Here is a 20,786-nt window from a genome sequence, read left to right as displayed (position 1 = left end):
ACCACTTGCTGGTATTCCAATGACACATCTTCCACTGAATTTAGGGTTATCAATTCTGGTTGGAAATATTCTAAGAGGTTTCATCACATAACCCTCTGCCCCGCACAAACAGCTTTTCCTTCTCTTCATAGGCCACTATTTTTTATAAGCAAAAATAACATTTTTCAAAGAAAATTTTAAAAATCATTTCAAAAATATATATTGATGTGATTTATATTCTAGATTGCTCAAAGCAATGTCTAGGAGATGAACCGTCAATTCCCTAATGTTTAGTATAACCCTCGAGCTGTCCTTCAGCTTTCAAGAGGGTATAGTTTGGATTGAAATGTTGCCATAAAGAGAAAAGCTGTCTACTGGCATGTTTCTGGGTTCTGATGGCATGATGCTCCCCCCAGTCCCTGTCTGACCTGAATTTAACGATGAAACTTTGATCTTAATTTTCTAGGAGGCCCCTGTATGCCTACAATCAGAACACTGGTCTTTCCTCGTTCAGTCACAAAAGCATCAAAGAAAGAAAGAGGCCCTTTGGCTAATCATGTACGAACTGATCATCAAACACCTATCTATCCTAACCCCATTTTCCTGCACTTGGTCCATAGGTTTGTATGCTATTGCTTTTCAAGTGCTCCTCTGAATGCTTTACCTGCCCCTTCTTTTCCCATTCACATTTAACTTATTGAATCAGAAGGAGGCTATTCAGACTATCAAGACTGAGTCAATTCTCCAACATTTTACCCAGTACCTAACCCGTAACCTCATGCATTTACCCCGCTAATCCCCCTAACCTACACATGTTTGGACACTAAGGGGAAATTTAGCATCGCCAATCCACCTGGGATTGCTTTGTTTCATTCTGTTACTCCAGCAGCTTTGCTCTGAAATAATCTCCCTATATTTGATTTCATTTATTATTGCCACATGTATTGGAATACATGCACGCTGTACAGATAAAACATTTATAGAGAAGGGGAGAAGAAAAGGGGAGGGTACAGGATATAGTGTTGGAGTGATAGGTTGATTTGATTTATTATTGTTACATGAAGTAAAGTGTATTTATTAGTCACAAATAAGGCTTATATTAACACTGCAATGAAATTATTGTGAAATTCACCCAGTTGCCACACTACGGCACCTGTTTGGGTCAATGCAGCTAATCAGCATATCTTTCAGACTGTGGGAGGAAACTGGAGCACCCGAAGGAAACCCACGCAGACACGGGCAGAATGCGCAAACTCCACACAGACAGTGACCCAAGCTGGGAATCAAACCCAGGTCCCTGGCGCTGTGAGGCAGCAGTGCTAACTACTGTGCCACCATGCCACCCACATATATTAGTATCCAGTGAAAAACGTTTTTTGCAAGCTATACAGACAAACTATACCGCAAGTAGAGAAGGAAAGAAGAGAATGCAGAATGTAATGTTACCGTCATAGCTAAGGTGTCGAGAAAGATCAATTTAACACAGGGTAGGTCCATTCAAAACTCTCGTAGCAGCAGGGCAGAAGTTGTTCTTGAGTCAATTGATAGACTTCAGTATCTTTTTCCCCATTGGAGAAAGATGGAAGAGAATATATGCAGGATGCATGGAGTCCTGGGAAGTATAGACAGAGTCAATGGATGGGAGGCTGGTTTACATGATGAACTGGGCTTTGTTCACGACCCTTTGTCATTTTTTGAGGTCTTGGACAGAGCAGGAGGTATACCAAGCTGTGATACAGCCAGAAATAATGTTTTCTCTGGTGCATCTGGAAACATTAGTAAGAGTCATAGCTGACCAAATTTCCTTAGCCTCCTGAGAAAGTAGAGGCATTGGTGGGCTTTCTTTACTATAGTGTTGATGTGGAGGGACAGATTGTTGAGTGGCCCGGAAACCTAGAAACCTCAAGTTCTCAACCATTCCCACTTCAATTCCGGCCTTGGGTCACTATCTGTGTGGAATTCATGTATTCTCATGGCCTTCATAGCGAGGGGGATTGAATATAAAAGTAGGGAGGTCTTGCTGCAGCTGTATAGGGCATTGGTGAGGCCGCAGCTGGAGTACTGTGTGCAGTTTTGGGCGCCGCACCTGCGCAAAGATATTTTGGCCTTGGAGGGAGTGCAGAGGAGGTTTACTAGGCTGATACCGGAGTTGAGGGGGTTGAGCTATGAGGAGAGGCTGAATAAACTAGGCTTGTACTCGTTGGAGTTTAGAAGAATGAGGGGAGATCTCATTGAGACGTATAAGATGATGAATGGGATGGATAGGATAGAGGTGGAGAGACTCTTCCCGCTCAAAAAAGACAGTAGGACTAGGGGGCACAGCCTCAAGATAAAGGGGGGGTGGTTTAGAACGGAGTTGAGGAGGAACTTCTTCACTCAAAGGATGGTGAATCTCTGGAATTCTCTGCCCGTTGAAGTGGTGGAGGCTGCCTCGCTAAATATTTTTAAGACGCGGGTTGATGGGTTTTTGATAAGAGAGGGGATTAAGGGTTATGGGGAGAGGGCGGGAATGTGGAACTGAGCCACGACAGATCAGCCATGATCTTATTGAATGGCGGGGCAGGCTCGAAGGGCTAGATGGCCTACTCCTGCTCCTATTTCTTATGTTCTTATGTTCTCTCCATGTCTGTGTTTCCTCCAATAGTCCAAAGATGAATGGGTTAAGTTGATTGGCCATGCTAAATTGCCCTTTAATATCAGGGGGATGAGCTAGAGTAAATGCATGGAGTTGTGGGGATAGGGCCTGGGTGGCGATGTGGTAATGCAGTCAGTGTGGACTTGATGGCTGAATGCCTCTTTCTGCACTGCAGGATTCTATTATTCTGGCAATGTTATTTACTAAAATATTAAACTGTTTCTTTCTCTTTTGAACTGCTAACAAATCAGTTATATTGATTATTTTCTATTTTTATTCTATGTTTCTCTGGGTTATCTCAGATATCGAGGAAATAACTTGACACAGTATATCATTCTGCCAGTTACACAGCCACATTGTGCCAACCAATGTTGTTGCTCCATTCATATGGAGGAATTTCCAACTAATAAGAGCAGGTATATTAGGAGCGTTCCAACAAAGAATATCTATCTCAAATGCCAAGCTTTCTCTGATCTTTTCAGATACCAGTGGACTTCTGATTTGTTTGGTGCAGTCTCTGCTTTTAAGCATTTGCATTTTCCTCTTTTCATCTCTGCTCTTTGATTTACTGCCAGCTTCCTTCTAATTATCTCAACGCTGAAAAGGTTCCATTACTCCTTTCATCCTGATTTTCGTTTGTCTTTTTTGCACATTGTCCTTCTTGTTTGCGGCTGTGCATTTTTTCCAACCCATTTTATACAGACACGTTTCTTCTCTCAGCTCAGTGACTATCACTGTTTGCTGTCCAGATACATGGATTTGGGCCAGTGTCTGCGGGAGTGTGCGCATTCTCCCCGTGCTTGCGTGTGTTTTCTCCGGGTGTTCCGGTTCCCTCCCATACCCCAAAGATGTGCTGTTAGGCTGATTGGTGTAACAAATTGTCCCTAAGTTAGTCTTCCCTCAATGTGGAATGCTATAAGCATAGACAAGGGTCATGGGTGGAGGGGGGACTCAATGTTAAAATGGCAGCGTGGGCTCGTTGGGCCGAAGGGCCTGTTTCCTGTGCTGTGTTGTTCTTTGTTCTTTGTTCTAGCTTCTGCCTCCTCCTCCAATATGTCCACAATGGATCCCAGGTGAAATTTCAATATATCTCTTTTAGGTCCAGTACACTTGCTGCCCCTCAGGCTGCTGCCTCTACTTCCTGCATAGCATAATCTCCATTTTATATCATTGTCTTTTCTTGGACAGATTGGTTCTCTTGTATTGCAGCTACACTGGTTCTCAATTTCATAGAAACATAGGACTTAAAGATTGCAGTAGCCTCTTGCTGCCTTCCTCGCTATTTAATTAGAACATAGCTGACTTGGGTATGGTCTCAGCTCCATTTTCCTATCTGTCTAGACCAGCTTAATTGTCAAAAATCTCACTCTGACTTGAATTAATTTAATGGTTAGGTGCATTGACCCAAACTGGCGCCGGAATGTGGCGACTAGGGGAATTTCACAGTAACTACATTGCAGGGTTAATGTGAGCCTTAGTTGAGACTAATAAAGAAACTTTAACTTTACATTGACTCAGCCTCCACTGCTTCCTGGGGAAGACCCTTTGAGAGAGAAAAATTCTCCTTGAATCAATATAAGAAGGGGAAGTTCTTAGGTTTCCCCACAAGTGGAAAATTCCTCCCAATCTCTGCCCTATCAAGTCCCCTCAGGATCTGTTTCAGCAAGATCACCCCTCAACTTCACTCAGTACTGGCCTCATCGGTTCCAACGCGAATCATAAGATAGTCCTTTATCCCAGTAATGAGTTGACTGACTTTTCTCTGAACTGCCTCCAGCATAGTTATATACTTTTTTGAGATGGCCTCAACTATTCCCTAAATTATTCTCCCCTGAATCTGGTTTCCAATGGGGGTACCATACGCATACACATGGGTCAAGGTAGGTGTAGGAAAATGCTTTGTTAAGATGGCGGTGCGGGCTCGTTGGGCCGAAGGGCTGTTTCCCGTGCTGTGTTGTTCTTTGTTCTTTGTAGCTGGGATCTTGGGTTTGTGCCACACTACATGTAACCCCCCACTATTTGGCCTGGGATTGCAAAATCCGACTAACTGTCTTGGCTTGAGAAATTCAGAACTATTTAACCTATGATTATCCCTCTCTCCACTCACATTGTCTGTACCTGTAAAGACTTGATTACCTGGAAAGACTCATATTCCAACCATTATCTTGCAATTGTGCCTCTGCCTATATATTCCGTTTCTGTGAAATCCACCTCTCCACTCATCTGATGAAGGAGCAGCACTCCGAAAGCTCATGATTTCAAATAAATCTGTTGGACTTTAATCTACTGTTGTGAGACTTCTTACTGTGTCCATCCAACGCCAGCATCTCCACATTATGTACTTTTTCAAATAAGGAATCCAGCACAGCATCCAATATTCCAGAGGTGGGCTCACAACACCCTGTAAAACGGGGCAGCACAGTGGCACAGTGTTAGCACTGCTGTCTCACAGTGTCAGGGACCCAGGTTTGATTCAGGCTTGGGTGACTGTCTGTGTGAAGTCTGCACATTCTCCCTGTGTTTGTGTGGGTTTCTCTGGGTTCTCCAGTTTCCTCCCACAGTCCGAAAGATGTACTGGTTAAGTGCATTGGCCATGATAAATTCTCCCTCAGTGTACCCGAACAGGTGTTGGAGTGTGACAACTAGGGGATTTTCACAGTAATTTCATTGCAGTATTAAATGTAAGCCTAACTGTGACTAATAAATAAACTTTAGCTGCAGTAAAACTTCCCCACTTTCATATTCCCTTCCCCTTGCAATAAATGCCAACATTCCATTTGACTTCAAAATCACTAGTTGTACTGCATACTTTTTTTTGTGTTTCGTGTACCATGACACCCAGATCCCTCTGCACCACCGAGTTCTGCAATCTCTCCATTTAAATACTATACTGCTTTTCTATTCTTTCTGCCAAAGTGGACAAGTTCATATTTTTCTACATTATATTCCATCTGCCAGAATTTGCCCACTCGTTTAATCTATCTATATCCCTTTCCAGGCTTTCTACTTGTCTCTTGATAATTTACTTTCTTACCTATATTGGTGTCATCGGCAAATTTAGCCACCACATATTTCATCCCTTCATCCAGATCAGTGATGTAGATTGTAAATTGTTATGATCCCAGCACTGATCCCTGAGGCACTGCACTAGTTACAGCTTGCTAGCCTGAAAAATATATATTTATCACTGATCACTACCATCCTTTTCTCCCCCTTCACTTTACCAAATGTTGAGTATTGATGTTTCTGATGCAAGAATCATTACACAAATTATTAACCTGCCTTTTCTCTATTTAGATGTTGATGAGCCAGTTTTGCAGATATTTCCATCGTAATGTAACATTTTGGCGGCACAGTGGCACAGTGGTTAGCATTGCTTCCTCACAGTGCCAGGGACGTGGCCTCCATTTCCAGCTTGGGTCACTGTCTGTGCCGTGTTTGCTGGTTCTCCCCGCGTTTGCATGGATTTCCGCCAGGTGCTCCAGTTTCCTCCCACAGTCCAATAGACATGCTGGCTAGGTATATTGGCCATGCTAAAGTTGCCGTCAGTGTACCCGAACAGGTGCTGGAGTGTGTCAACTAGGGGATTTTCACAGTAACTTCATTGTAGTGTTGATGTAAGCCTACTTGTGACTAAACTCTTAACAAACATTTTATGGGCAAATTTAGGATGCATTTCAAGGTTACCAGTAAGAAGGGCACTTGGAAACAAAAGTTAAAATATTAGTTGGCACCAGATAGTGACATTACCGGTCATTTTGATACTGTGTGTTAAAACTCGCCTCTTGCCAACAGCATCAGATACAGAAGATTTATTTGGGAAAATGTAACAATCTTTTGTGAAAGTGAATTATGACAATGTGCACTCTGTTCTCATTTCCATTCATCCATAAAATTAATTAATCGAAAACAGTGGAGCAAACGTATATTATAAAGCAGACTGTGAATCAGGCTTTGTAGTCCTTGGTATATTCTATTCCCATTCACTTCTTACCTCCTTCTTGGCCACTTAGTCACATAACTTTTACCAGACGAAAGATCTTTCTTCTTTAATTTGTTTTTTCATGAGATCTGGGCTTTACTGACGTGGCCAATATTTGTTGCCCTAATTGCCTTTGAACTGAGTGGCTTGCTGCACCATTTCAGAGGATAATTACGTGTCGACTATATGACTGTGGATCTGGAGTCACACACAGGCCAGGTCAGTTAACGACAACAGATTTAATTCCTTCAAGGACATTGGTGAACTGGAAGGGTCCTAACAACAAGTGATAACAGTTTCATGGCCACCATTGCTGAAACTTGTTTTAAATTGCATATCTTCATGAATTGATTATTTTAAAATTCCACCCTCAGAAGGGGCACACTTTAAGGTGCGAGAGGTAAGGTTTAAAGGAGATGTACGAGGCAGATTTTTTTTTACTCAGAGGGTGGTGGGCGCCTGGAACTCATTGCCGGGGGACGTAGTGGAAGTGGATACGGTAGTGACTTTTAAGGGGTGTCTTGACAAGTACATAAATCGGTTGGGAATAGAGGGATATGGTCCCGGGAAGGGTAGGGGGTTTTAGTTAAGTCGGGCAGCATGGTCAGGCTAGGAGGGCCGAAGGGCCTGTTCCTGTACTGTAATTTTCTTTGTTCTTTGTTCAGAGCATTAGCCTGGGCCTCTGGATTACTAGTCCAGTGACATTGCCATGGTATCACTGTCTCGTCCCTGATTGTGATCAAACAGCTCATTCAGATGGGAAAATTGACAGCGATGATGACATTTGACTTGCTAATATTGAAGATGTTGATTGAAATAATTGATAACTTGCCTTACAACATAACTTCAGCTATTTTGATGTTTTACATTCAGTAAAATAAATACATTCTTAATATTTATAACGATCAGAAAGCCAAGAAGCATAGGAAATTTAAAAAAAAGAAGCGCTAAGTAGTACATGGGTTTCTCTTAATGCATCCAAAGCACATTGTAACCAATTGGATTCATGCTAACTGCAGTTAGACTGACTTTCAATAGTTAATTTGTTCTTCTATGAGATGTTGTTCTGAGCAATTTGTTTCCCGATGGTAAAGAAGGATCGTAGGAGAAGAGACAATCAGCCGTGGATAACGAAGGAGATAAAGGAGAGTATTAAATTAAAAGCTGATGCGTTTAGAGTGGCTAAAAGTAGTGGGAGAGAAGAGGATTGGCAGAGGTTTAAAAATCAACAAAGAATGACGAAGAAGTTGATAAAGAAAGGAAGGATAGACTATGAATCTAGGCTAGCACTAAATATAAAAAAGGATAGTAGGAGTTTTTATAAATATATAAAAAGGAAGAGGCTGGCTAGGGTGAATGTTGGACCCTTAGAGGATGAGAGGGGGGATTTAGTGGTGGGGGATGAGGAAATGGCTGAGGCCTTGAATAAGTTTTTTGCCTCGGTCTTCACGGAGGAGGACGCGAATAGTTTGCCGGGTGTTAACAATGGAAAGATGGTAGGAGTGGAGGGCCTGAATGAGATCATTGTTACTAGAGAGGCAGTGCTCAACAGACTAGAGGGACTGATGGTGGACAAGTCCCCAGGACCGGTTGGAATGCATCCAAGGGTTCTGAAGGAAATGGAGGAGGTGATAGTGGATGCCTTAGTGATTATTTTCTAAACCTCGCTGGATTCCGGGGAAGTGCCGGAAGATTGGAAAATGGCTAATGTTACGTCGTTGTTTAAAAAGGGTAGCAGGCAAAAGGCAGGGAATTATAGGCCGGTTAGTTTAACGTCTGTTGAAGGAAAAATGCTTGAATCCGTCATCAAAGAGAAAATAGCGAGGCATCTTGAGGAGAATTGTTTGATAGAGCAGACGCAGCACGGATTCGTTAAGGGGAAGTCATGTCTGACGAATTTATTGGAATTCTATGAGGATGTGTCTAGTGCGGTGGATAGAAGGGAACCAGTGGATGTGGTGTTTCTCGATTTTCAGAAGGCGTTTGAAAAGGTGCCGCACAAAATGTTGTTATAGGAGGTTAGGGGGCATAGAGTTGGGGGTAAGGTGTTAGCGTGGATAGGGGATTGGCTGTCAAATAGGAGGCAGAGAGTGGGTGTCAATGGGTGCTATTCGGATTGGCGGTTGATGACTAGTGGAGTGCCCCAGGGATCAGTGCTGGGGCCTCAGCTATTTACCATTTATATAGATGATCTGGAGGAGCGAGCCGAGTGTAAGGTGTCGAAATTTGCCGATGACACAAAAATAAGTGGAACAGCAAATTGTGCGGAGGGTGTGGAAAGTCTGCAGAGGGATCTAGATAGGCTGAGCAAGTGGGCGAGGACCTAGCAGATGGAATACAATGTTGGCAAGTGTGAGGTTATCCACTTTGGTAGGAATAATAGTAGGAAGGACTACTACTTACAGGGTGAAAAGCTGCAGCATGCTACGGTGCAGAGGGACCTGGAGGTCCTTGTGCATGAGTCACAAAAACCCAGTCTGCAGGTGCAGCACGTGGTCAGGAAGGCAAATGGGATGCTGGCCTTCATAGCGACGGGGATTGAATATAAAAGTAGGGAGGTTTTGCTGCAACTGTACAGGGCACTGGTGAGGCCGCAGCTGGAGTACTGTGTGCAGTTTTGGTCGCCGCACTTGCACAAGTATATTTTGGCCTTGGAGGGAGTGCAGAGGATGTTCACTAGGCTGATACTGGAGTTGAGGGGGTTGAACTATGAGGACAGGCTGAATAGACTGGGCTTGTACTCGTTAGTTTTTAGAAGGATGAGGGGGGATCTCATTGAGATGTATAAGATGATGAAAGGGATGGATAGGGTAGAGGTGGAGAGGTTCTTCCCGCTCAGAAAGGACAGCAGGGCTAGAGGGCACAGCCTCAAGATAAGGGGAGGGCAGTTTAGAACGGAGTTGAGGAGGAACTTCTTCACTCAAAGGGTGGTGAATCTCTGGAATTCTCTGCCCATTGAAGTGGTGGAGGCTGCCTCGCTAAATATAGTTAAAACATGGGTAGATAGGTTTTTGGTAGGCAAGGGGATTAAGGGTTATGGGGAGAAAGCGGGAATGTGGAACTGAGCCACTTCAGATCAGCCATGATCTTACTGAATGGTGGGGCAGGCTTGAAGGGCTAGATGGCCTACTCCTGCTCCTATTTCTTATGTTCTTATGTTCTTATGTTTTCGACCTATATGTAACATCAAATACTTATTTTACCAGTCTTCCTTCATTTTGTCTCTGAAGAGGGCTGTAACTTCCGAGCTCAGCAGCTTCAGATTGGGGTGTACCCCAGATAACTGCTCGGGAATCTCCTTCTGAAGTTTTCAGGTCAGCATTTGTACTGCAATTGCCCAGAAGTGCAAGCTTCCCCTGTGCTGGGAATCACCCAAAAATGTGACTTAAATGACAAATTTTGATGGTTTCATCGGTAATACATAAATAGTTACCTGGAAGTAGTAAGCAGAATTAAATTACTCATTTCTCCTCCCTCCAACACTCCCACTGCATCCCACATTGCCTGCTCTTCCTGAGCCAACTAGACCTCCGCCCGCAGGGCTGACCTGCATCCTCCTTTGACCTGACCGGAACCCACCTCACAGGCATGACCAGCACCCTTTTCCGCTTGACCAGAACCCACATCACAGGCCCAGCCGGGACCTCCCAACCCTCCTCTGCAATGGCCTGCCCAGACTGGATCCCCATGCAGGTCTCCTAACACCCTGACCCAACCAAAACTGCCCCCCCCACCCCCAAACACCACACAACCCAGTGGTCTGAAGACTTGATGCTGCAGAGGTCCTTCAGCCCCATCCTCATGCTGTGTGAAGAGTAGGTTGAATGTGTTATTGTTATGTGAGGAGGGCAGGAAAGCACTGTTAATGTAAAGCCTGCCTGATTGTGCTCATAACCAAAAGACATTTTCTCCTTTACTTGACTCAGTATAGATGTTCATCATGTTGGATGAGGTAAACAACAACCAAGACAATGACCTGAAGATATTCACAGCACTTTTCACACAGAAAAGAAATCCCCAGACATGCATAGTTCCATAAGGAAATAAATTATTATCATTGGTTAGTTTAAGGATAGCAGAGTACTTCAAAAATCTAAAACCTGCTTGAGTTTACTAATAAGAGATGTGGATCATGATAGGGAAGTGTGGCATCGTAGATTTTTTTGATGGAACAGTTCCAAGTGTGAGTCATTAATCTTTGAAATCAAAGAATAAGATGCAATGAGATGATTAATTTTGGAAGGAAGAACGTGAGAGACAATGTAAAATGAAAGGTACAATTCTAAAGTGGGTGCAGGAGCACAGGGACCTTGGTGCATATGTGCAAAAATCATAGACGGTGACAGAATAGGTTGAGAGTATGGTTAATAAAACACGCAGCCTTCTGAACTTTATCAATAAAATCATAGAATCCCTACTGTGCAGGAGGTGGCCATTCGGCCTATCTTTAGCCCTGGCCCTAGCCCCGTAATCCCATGTCTTTACCCTGATAATCCATATATTTATCTTGATAGACCCCCTGACACTAAGGGTCAAATTTGCAGGGCCAATCCACCTAATTTGCATATCTTTGGCATGTGGGAAGAAATCGGAGCACCCAGAGGAAACCCATGCAGATACGGAGAGAATGTGCAAACTCCGTACAGATAGTGACCCGAGGCCAGAAGCTAACCCGGGAACCTGGCGCTGCAAGGCAGTACTGCTAACCACTGTGCCACAGTGCCATCCCAATAGGGACGTAGAGCACTGGAGCAAAGAGGTTATGTTAACAAGTATAAAATTCTGGTTTGCCCTCAGCTGGCGTATTGCATCCAGATCTGTGCACCACACAAGAGAAAGGACCTGAAGGCATCAGGGGGCTGGGTACTGGAAAGATTCATACGTTGATAGATTGGAAAAGTTGGTACTGTTCTTATTGAAGAAGGCAAAGGTTGAAAAGAGGTTTGATAGAGGTATTCAGATTCACAGGGTAGACAAGACCCCATTAGTAAAAGAATCGAGAGTCAGAGGGAACAGTTTTAAGCTAACTGGCAAAAGAAGCAACGGTGACGTGAGGAAAAACATTTTAAGATAGGGACTGGCTAGGATCTGGAATGCGCTGCCTGAGAGAATGATGGAGGCAGGTTATATCAAGGCATTCAGAAAGGAATTGGATCGTTATCTGCAAAAGAGGATTGTGCAGAGCTATGGAGAAAAGGCGGGAGAGTGGCACTCAATAAATTGCTCCTTCAGAGAGGCAGCACAGGCATGGCAGGCCAAATGGTGTTCTCTTGTGCTTTAAACATTCCAAGAATCTGATATATATGGACAGATTTAACTCAATAATGACCTCAACTAACCTTTGAGGTGCATGCAGCATTAATATATAAACTAGTGGCTGGGAGTGTCAGGTCAAGTGTTAAAGGTCCTCTTCATTAGTGTTGTGCTTTTGCTTTCTCCCCTCCACTTTGCTCTGCTGTTGTTGCACAGGCGGCAGTCCCTAGATTTTAAAAACAGAGAGGAAGGTTAGCGTCAGGGGGAGTCGAAGGCAAGAGGCCAAAGTTGACTCCATCAGCAGCTTTCTCAACACAATGGATAACAGGAAGAAGATATCCTGGGAGTTCATAAAGGGCATATGGCAGGAACATGCCCATATCCTCAATGTCCTAGCGGTACAGCTGCCAGGACCTCAAGCATCCTTATCCCCCAGCTGGTTTTGCTCTGACTTTTTATTGTCTGCCGTCTTCTGGCATGAGAGAGGGGGCACAGTGGTTGTGCGTGCAGTGTTTGGGTGATATTGCTGCTATTGCTGAACACTGGGAGTTATATAGAAGTAGCGAGAGGTGGGTGTGAGGCAGTTAGCCGTTATGGGTGGGTGAGGGTGTGGTGGAGTATCTCTAAGTTAGGCCTGAAACTGACTGCAGGATTTGACCTTCCTGGCCAATTGCTCTTCTCACTGTTTGTCTTAGGCCAAGTTTTTGCCTACCTGACCTAAAGGTCGGAATTTTACCGCTCCACCCACCATGGGACTCGGAGCAGGCGAGGGGCAGAACATGGAAAGATCCATTGACCTTGCTTGGATTTTATGGTTTCAAGATGAGCGAGGCCATAAAGTCCTGTCCACAGTCTCTTTATATGACTTGGTGTTAGGTTTTGTTGGATAATGCTCCTGTGATGCACCTTTAGGTGTTTCATTATGTTAAAGATTCAAAGTTATTGTTGTTGAATAGTCTCCTGCACCACAATGATTCCATCCTATGACTCTTGATTCTTGTGCAAAATCCTTCCTTTAGATCCACAAGTTAAGGGCTGCGTTTTCAGCCATCTAGAATTCCTTCTTTAACTTCTTCACGTCTCAATCTCCTAGCTTTCCTTTAAAGCCATCTTGAAACTGATTATCTTTTGAGTAAACTGCCTTGCATAAGTTGTTTTCTTTTACTAGGCTCCAATCCTGCCTGACTATGCTTCTGTGGAGTACTTTGTAGTGTTTTTCTATGTTGAAAGTGCTAGATAAATACAATCCATTTTTGGTCAGAGGAAGGAGTGAAGATAGAATAAGGTGTTGCCTTGCCTGTGATCTTAGTTCAAACTCAGATTAGAAGCAGAATGGCACGCACTGTACTCATGATTCTTGTTCCCCCGTGTTATCAATAAGTTTCTTCCTGGTACTCTCTGTGGTTCAATTATGTTAGTCCTTCCCTTAACTGATCTGTGTGCCTTATATTTCTGGGAGTTTAAATAAAGTCCTATATCAACTGCTACAGCAAACTGGACATATAACCATAATTAACCTGTTGGGATCTGGACGGGGTTGCAATTTCTTTGATGGCAGATCGTGTTAGCTCTTGAAAAGATGGGACTTGATACAAGGGAGGGGGATTTGGCAATTCACCCAAACAAATTCGAAGTGTCAAGTTTGTGTAAAAAGTAGAATAAATCTGCTGTTTTTTTCTGCGGGAATTTCAAAATGAATCCCCCACACTCTGTGCATTAGCATGAATCTCTCCAAAAATCAGTGGATGGGGCCTATTCTCAATAGAGAGGCCAGCAGTACAGTGCTGAGTGGGCCACTGCACATGTGCCGATCTGTCAGCGCCGAGATCAGTGCATGCACGTGCACAGTAGCACTGAACAGCTGGCCTCCCAATTACTGGCCAGCTCAATTGCTTGCCAACCCTGCGACCCCACCCCCCACTCTTTGCTGGCCATATGATGCCCCCATGGCCTGATTGCTGGACTCCCTCCGTCTGCTCCAGATCCCTCTGCAGAATGGAAGTGGGAACCCACCCCCACCCTCACCCCCATCCTCACCCCCGGGCCACCGATTGCCCTATCTCATTAGATCCCATCCCATTCGGCCCCACCGCATTGGCACTGCCTGATGCCTCCTGGACATTGCTAAGTGTCTCCTGGGCATTGCCACTTTGTCCCTTGGATAGTGCCAGGGGCCCAGGATGGCATTGCTACCTCCCCACCCCCCCGGGGCCTCGATGGTCCTCCATCACTCCAGTCGGGTCAAGCCTCCCCGCAAGTGAGAAGCTATTGTAAACCCCAGTGGAGTGAAACACTCTTGGCTGGGGGTGAGGGGACTACTACCAGGCCTGGAGAATTCAGTCCCAAGCCTGGTAATGATCTTTAAAAATAGATTCAAGTCATCATTTAAATAAATTCTGGCACGGAGCTGACGATTCCAGAAATCCAGCTCCCGGAGTCTCACAGAAGCCTTAGCACCCAGCAAGATGATTGCAAAATGGCCTCTGCTTCAGTCTCCCAGCCTGCTGCATTACAAAAGCCCCCACCATCTTGAGTTACTTTATTCCATATTAGTGTCGTGATTGTCACTTCCAGGAGCAATCAGCAGAGCAAGGATCAAATGATCTGGGGAACCAATCAGGGAGCAGGATGAGAGTCACCCTTGTGAGCACGTACTTTGTGCTGAGATTCAGCATGGGAGCTGTTTGCAGCCACAAGGCTTCAAGCCTCAGTACAATTTTAACTTACAAACAAGTGAGTTGTGTTTTCCCTCAACTGAGGAATGAGCATCTCAATTAGAATGAAGGTAGGTTTCAGTTTCACTGAATCTAAGTTTTTTTTCCCTATTACATAAATCATGAAGACCTTTCATGACTTAAAACTGAATTCTAATTCCCCAGTTCTGTTTTCCATCTTTCCTTTAATACTTTACAACCTGTTTGCCTCCCACCCCCCCACCACCCCCCCCACACACCCCCCACCCCCCCCACCCCCCACGCCACACACACCACCACCTCCCCCAACCACCGCCCCCCCCCCCACAATCACTCCTCCCAATTATGTGTGGCTTCTTCTGTTTATCAGTCTCAACTCTGCTTCCGCACATGATTCCCATATCCTTTGCAATCCAAAATCAATCAACCTCATTTTGAATATGTTCAATCACTGAACGTCCACAAATCTCAGGATAGATAATCCAACAGTTCACAGTTCTCTTATTGAAGACATTTCTCTTCACCTCAATCTTAAAACGGCTGATCCCTTAATTTAGTATTGTGACTCCATCTTCTGGATTTCCCACCCAGAAGTGACATTTTCTCCAGCCCCTTAAAATTATTCCATTGGGTCCCCTTTCATTCTTCAGGGCATATAGCTCTAGCCTACTCAATCTGTCGCAAGACAATCCCCTCATCCCAAGAATCAGTCTAGTGAATCTTTGTTACGCTTCCTCTAGGGCAGGCAAGGCAATCTTCATAACTCCAAGTCCATGGGTGGGAATTTACGGCTTCACTCTCCCTGAAACCATAAAATCCCACTTGACGTCAACGGATCTTTCCACGGTCCACACCTCTTCTGCTCTAACTCCTGTGGCGGGGTTAATAGTGGTATTTTAATGTATACTATACAAGGATACTCCATTGTGATATATTCTGCAATGTGATACTCAGGTCTTAATCCTCTTCCTCTCTTGCTTTGAACTTATTTTCTTTCCTTGTTTTTAAATTTGTCTCAATGCTTTTTTCATTATTTCACCTTTCAGCACAATATATTTGATCCTAGAATGATCATGCACCCTTGGGGGCTGAGGTTAGGCACAATAACAGTTGGAGGGATTGGAATTTGTAGTGAACCCAGGTTGACAGGATTCCCTTCCTTCAGAACCTTAACAGTAAGTTACGATGGAGGTGAAACCCCCCCCCCACCAAAGATAAAGTCAATGCTAATAACCCTAATCAGCCTTTGGCTTCCCCTCTTGCAGTAACAAGGTGCCACTCTGAGGTCCTTTCTCCTCCATTAGATTTAAGCTCCTATCGTTCCACTAATGTTTTGAGTGTCTTCCCTCAAATCATAATGAAGATTTGGACCCAGGCCCAGATGAAGACAAAATGGCTTCTAGAATCTTGATTCCTTTTTCACAGTACCATTGAAATCTTTACTCTTTGTTTTCTTTTTATCTGCTTTCCTGTTCTTGTTCTGTATTCTTGTTTCTTTATTCATTTTCTCTTCTAATTTGCTGCATCTAATCATTCTTTTTATTATTGGTTACTTCTCAAGTGAATAATAGCATGTGCAAAATTCACTTACAATATTCTTTTTCAAATTGTATTTATTCTTTTGTCCTTGACAAAAATTTTACAATAACTAATTCTACTTGTACTGTTGGAATAAGTCAAAAGCAGTACTGATTCTTAAAATAACATTTTAACCTTATTTTCCACACAGAAATGATGGAAAAGGTATTGTAATCTGAGCTTTGTCCCAATGTAAAACTTATCAGCATAGACAGAGTACAATAAAGTTTTCAAAATTGCAAAAAAAACAATTCAATGAAATGATTTACAATTTAATTAATTTAAGCTAATTAAAAATAGACCAAGTAGGTCAAAGTAACAAAGGATTACACTTATCTTAAAGCAGCAGTGACCAAGCAGACATCAAAGAAGCCTTCCTGTCATCTGATTTCCACCTCTAATATCAATAAAGTTCATTGAAGGTCAGAGTTTGCAAATTAGGCAATTTATCTTCCAATATTGCATATAATTTGTTTTTGAACTGGCATGTAGTACTTCTCAAAATATTAATAAATATTTATCAAAGCAGCATGCTGCCTGTTAAATATTTCGTTGAGACTCTAAATGTGAACCGGCTTTAGGAGCAAAATGATTCAGGTTTTATATATATAGACCGACTGGGAAGGCAATGGACTATTGTTATTATCACAAGACTATTAATCCAGAAACTCATCTAATGTTCTGGTGACCCAGGTTCGAATCTCGCCAAGGCAGATGGTGAAATTTAGATTCAATAAAAAATATCTAAAGTAAAGAAATCTACTGATGGTCATTCTTGATTGCCAGAAAAAAAACCATCTGGTTCACTCATCTTCTTCGGGAAGGAAACCTGTCACCCTTACCTGGTGTGGCCTACATGTGACTCCAGAGCCCAGCAATGTGGTTGACCCTTAATTGCCCTCTGAAATGGTCCGGCAAGCCATTCAGTTAAAGGGAAATGAGGGATGGGCCAGCCAGTAACACCTATGTCCAATGAATTAAAATTAATAATAATTTGCATTAAATCTACTGAATTTCTCCATTCGCAGGAGCATCAATAATTACAGTATTAGTATTGTGGAACTTGTATTTCTGCAAAATACAGTGAGAAGATGCAAGCCACAAAAACATTATGACCCCGATTTACTTAATGTCAATAACAAGTTGTTAAGGTAGACCAACATGAGAAAGGCCATTCAACCCATTCCAGCTGTTTTAACTCCCAAAGTGCTTCAGATTTGATTTGATTTGATTTATTATTGTCAAATGTATTAGCATACTGTGAAGACTATTGTTTCTTGCATGCTATATAGACAAAATGTACTGTTCGTAGAGAAGGAAATGAGTGAGTGCAGAATGTATTGTTACAGTCATAGCTAGGAAGTAGAGAAAGATTAACTCAACGCAAGATAGGTCCATTCAAAAATCTGATGGCAGCTCTGCCACTCATTTTAGTGTCATCTGCAAATTTTGACATACTACACTTGGTCCCCAACTCCAAATCATCTATGTAAATCATAAACAATTGCAATCCCAACACTGATCCCTGAGGCACACCACTAGTCACTGATTGACAACCAGAAAAATGCACATTTAGCCCCACTCTTTGCTTTCTATTAATTAATTAATCCTCTATCCATGCTAGTACATTACCCGTAATGCTGTGCACCTTTATCTTATACAGCAGCCTTTGGTTTAGCACCTTATCAAATGCCGTCTGGAAATCCAGATACACCACATCCACAGGTTCCCCATTGTTCAATGCGCACATAATCTCATTGGACCATTTTATATGTTCAAAAGAGGAGATGCCGTTTCCAGTCAGTGTTGCATGTTTATTTGTTGCAGTACAACTGTAAAATGCAGAATCTTGTGTGATCCTTTAAGTTGGTCATAGGGAATGCAAATTTCTTTTGGAAGTTATGAGTCTGGTTGGATCATAACAACTCCTCATGGAGTCTACTGTTCAATCTGCCTGCTCGGCACTCACAGGTGTGGAAAGCCTGGAAGGTCTGCCACTTCATAGCTTTCTAAGAAGTCTCACGATACCAGGTTAAAGCCCAACAGGTTCATTTGATAGTAAACCCACAAGCTTTCGGGGTTTGCCCCTTTGTCAGGTGAGTGGAGAGTTCTGGTTTACAGAGAAATCAAGTCGATAAGGAAATCAAGTCGATAAGGTTGTTAGGAAGGCATACTGTGTCTTGGAGTTTATTGGTAGGGGGATTGAATTTCGGAGCCGCAACGTCATGTTGCAACTATACAAAACTCTGGTGCGGCCGCACTTGGAGTATTGTGTACAGTTCTGGTCCCCACATTATAAGAAAGATGTGGAGGCATTGGAGAGGGTGCAGAGGAGGTTTACCAGGATGTTGCCTGGTATGGAGGGAAGGTCCTGTGAGGAGAGGCTGAGGGGTTTGAGGTTGTTTTCGTTAGAAAGAAGGCGGCTAAGAGGAGACCTTATTGAAACGTACAAGATGATTAGAGGTTTAGATAGGGTGGACAGTGATAGCCTTTTTCCTTGGATGGAGAAAGCTAGCACGGGGGACATAGCTTTAAATTAAGGGGTGGTAGTTATAGGACGGATGTCAGAGGTAAGTTCTTTACCCAGAGGGTGGTAAGGGTATGGAATGACCTGCCTGCTGCAGTTGTAGATGCACCAAGTTTGGGGGCATTTAAGAGATCCGTGGATAGGTTTATGGATGGAAAGGGAATGATTTAGGTTAGAGAGTCATTGCTTTTTCCTTAATTGGTCGACGCAACATCGAGGGCCGAAGGGCCTGTTCTGCGCTGTAACGTTCTATGTTCTATGAGACTGTGGGTTTACTATCAAATAAACCTGTTCGACTTTAACCTGATGTTGTGAGACTTCTTACTGTGTTTACCCCAGTCCAACGCTGGCATCTCCATGTCATGACTTCATAGCTTTAACAGTGGCTTGTGCAATCAACAACTCAGCAAGTAAAAACACAGACTTTGGGCTGGATCTCCAGGTGATCCCTTTGCTGCTTATAGCAATGCTGGATGACTGGAACCAGTGGACATCCACAGTATTAAGCATTACTTTAGTTGAGGATGCTTTATTTCCATTAATTTGCATGTTATTTAATAAGAACATAAGAAATAGGAGCAGGAGTAGGCCATCTAGCCCTTCGAGCCTGCCCCGCCATTCAATAAGATCATGGCTGATCTGAAGTGGCTCAGCTCCACTTTCCCGCTTTCTCCCCATAACCCTTAATTCCCCTGTCTATCAGAAACCTGATAGACATGTCTGTCCATATCTGAATAGGCATCCTGAATGGTGACTCAATTTCAGAATGATGGAAATGGATGAATTCAAAACTGAAAAGCCATGAGAGGAGAGCAGAAGATCTGGACCAGAATCCATCATTACCATCCAACTAAATTATTTGCTGGAGCACAATGCTTTGTGACAGATGATTTTTCACTGTGGATTGCCACTTTCCAAGGAAGCTGTTCTACTCATTGGCATTTCTCATGAGTTCTGGGAGTTTCTAACTGTTTATACAAAAAACTCTCATTGTAAATCGTGGCAATGAGCTGATGGCTTACCAACTGCAAGAGTAATGAGGTGAAATATCTTCAGTGCTAAGTGCGTCATGAGAGACAGAACACAGGCATTTTAAATCATATTTGCTGCTTAAAATTGTGTTTCTGGTCAGGTAGACTTGACAGAGCCTGCAGAGCAAATGTATCTCCAACAACTTCCTGAGATTTAGGCCCGAATTCTCCATTCTCACCCACAGCTGGGATTCTCTTATCCCACTGCAGTGATTTGATTTGATTTATTAGTATACAGTGAAAAGTATTGTTTCTTGTGTGCTGTACATACAAAACGTACCGTACATGTGGAAGAAAAGGAAAGAGTGCCAAATGTTACAGTCAGAGCTAGGGTGCCGAGAAAAATCAACTTAATATGAGATGGGTCCATTCAAAACTCTAATGGAAGCAGGACAGAAGCTGTTTTTGAGTTGATTGGTACGTGATCACAGACTTTTGTATCTTTTTCCCAACGGAATGGAGGCTGGGATTCTCCGATCTCGTTCGCCCCACTACTGCTGCCAGCGAGAACGGAGAACTTGGCACTCAACCAAAACTCCATTCGCTGAAACGGAACCAGACAATCCCGGCCTGAGCGAGATTGGAGAATCCCAGGCTCAATCTTTTTTTACTTAATTGTCCTGTGGATTTGGAGAACTTCGATCACACTTTGAGCATTCTAATTATAATTTTTCTCCTTTATTTAATGGCAGCTGTTGTGCATGTTTTATTTTTGTTTCTTAGTTTTCTGCGCTTGATATTTTGAGACTTCTACCTGGCATCTGATAGGCTTTCTACTTGTTTAGTAATCATTGCTTTTATGGACATGAAATTTGAAAAAGCCATGTGCAAATGCGCTGCATTCTTTGCATTTCAAAGGTAACGCATGAGAGGGAATATTTAAGCCATAGCACAGAAAGTGCAATAATTGAAGTATGATGGACAAAACACATACTAAACAAACAATGCACATGCATCTGGATAGGGCTTCCATGCTCACGGATTATTCTACAGTAAAACTTTTACTTTTGATCTTCAATATATTTTAGAGTGGCATTGTTCTTTCAAAATAAACCTACCTCAGTGAAAGAGGCTTCCAGGAAATTTCTCTGTAACAACTACTTGCACA

Source organism: Carcharhinus amblyrhynchos, chromosome 1, assembly GCF_965287045.1.
Source record: "Carcharhinus amblyrhynchos chromosome 1, sCarAmb.v2.hapA, whole genome shotgun sequence".
Lineage (NCBI taxonomy): Eukaryota > Metazoa > Chordata > Chondrichthyes > Carcharhiniformes > Carcharhinidae > Carcharhinus > Carcharhinus amblyrhynchos.
The sequence above is the reverse complement of the archived record's forward strand: the minus strand, read 5'-3'. Positions refer to the sequence as shown.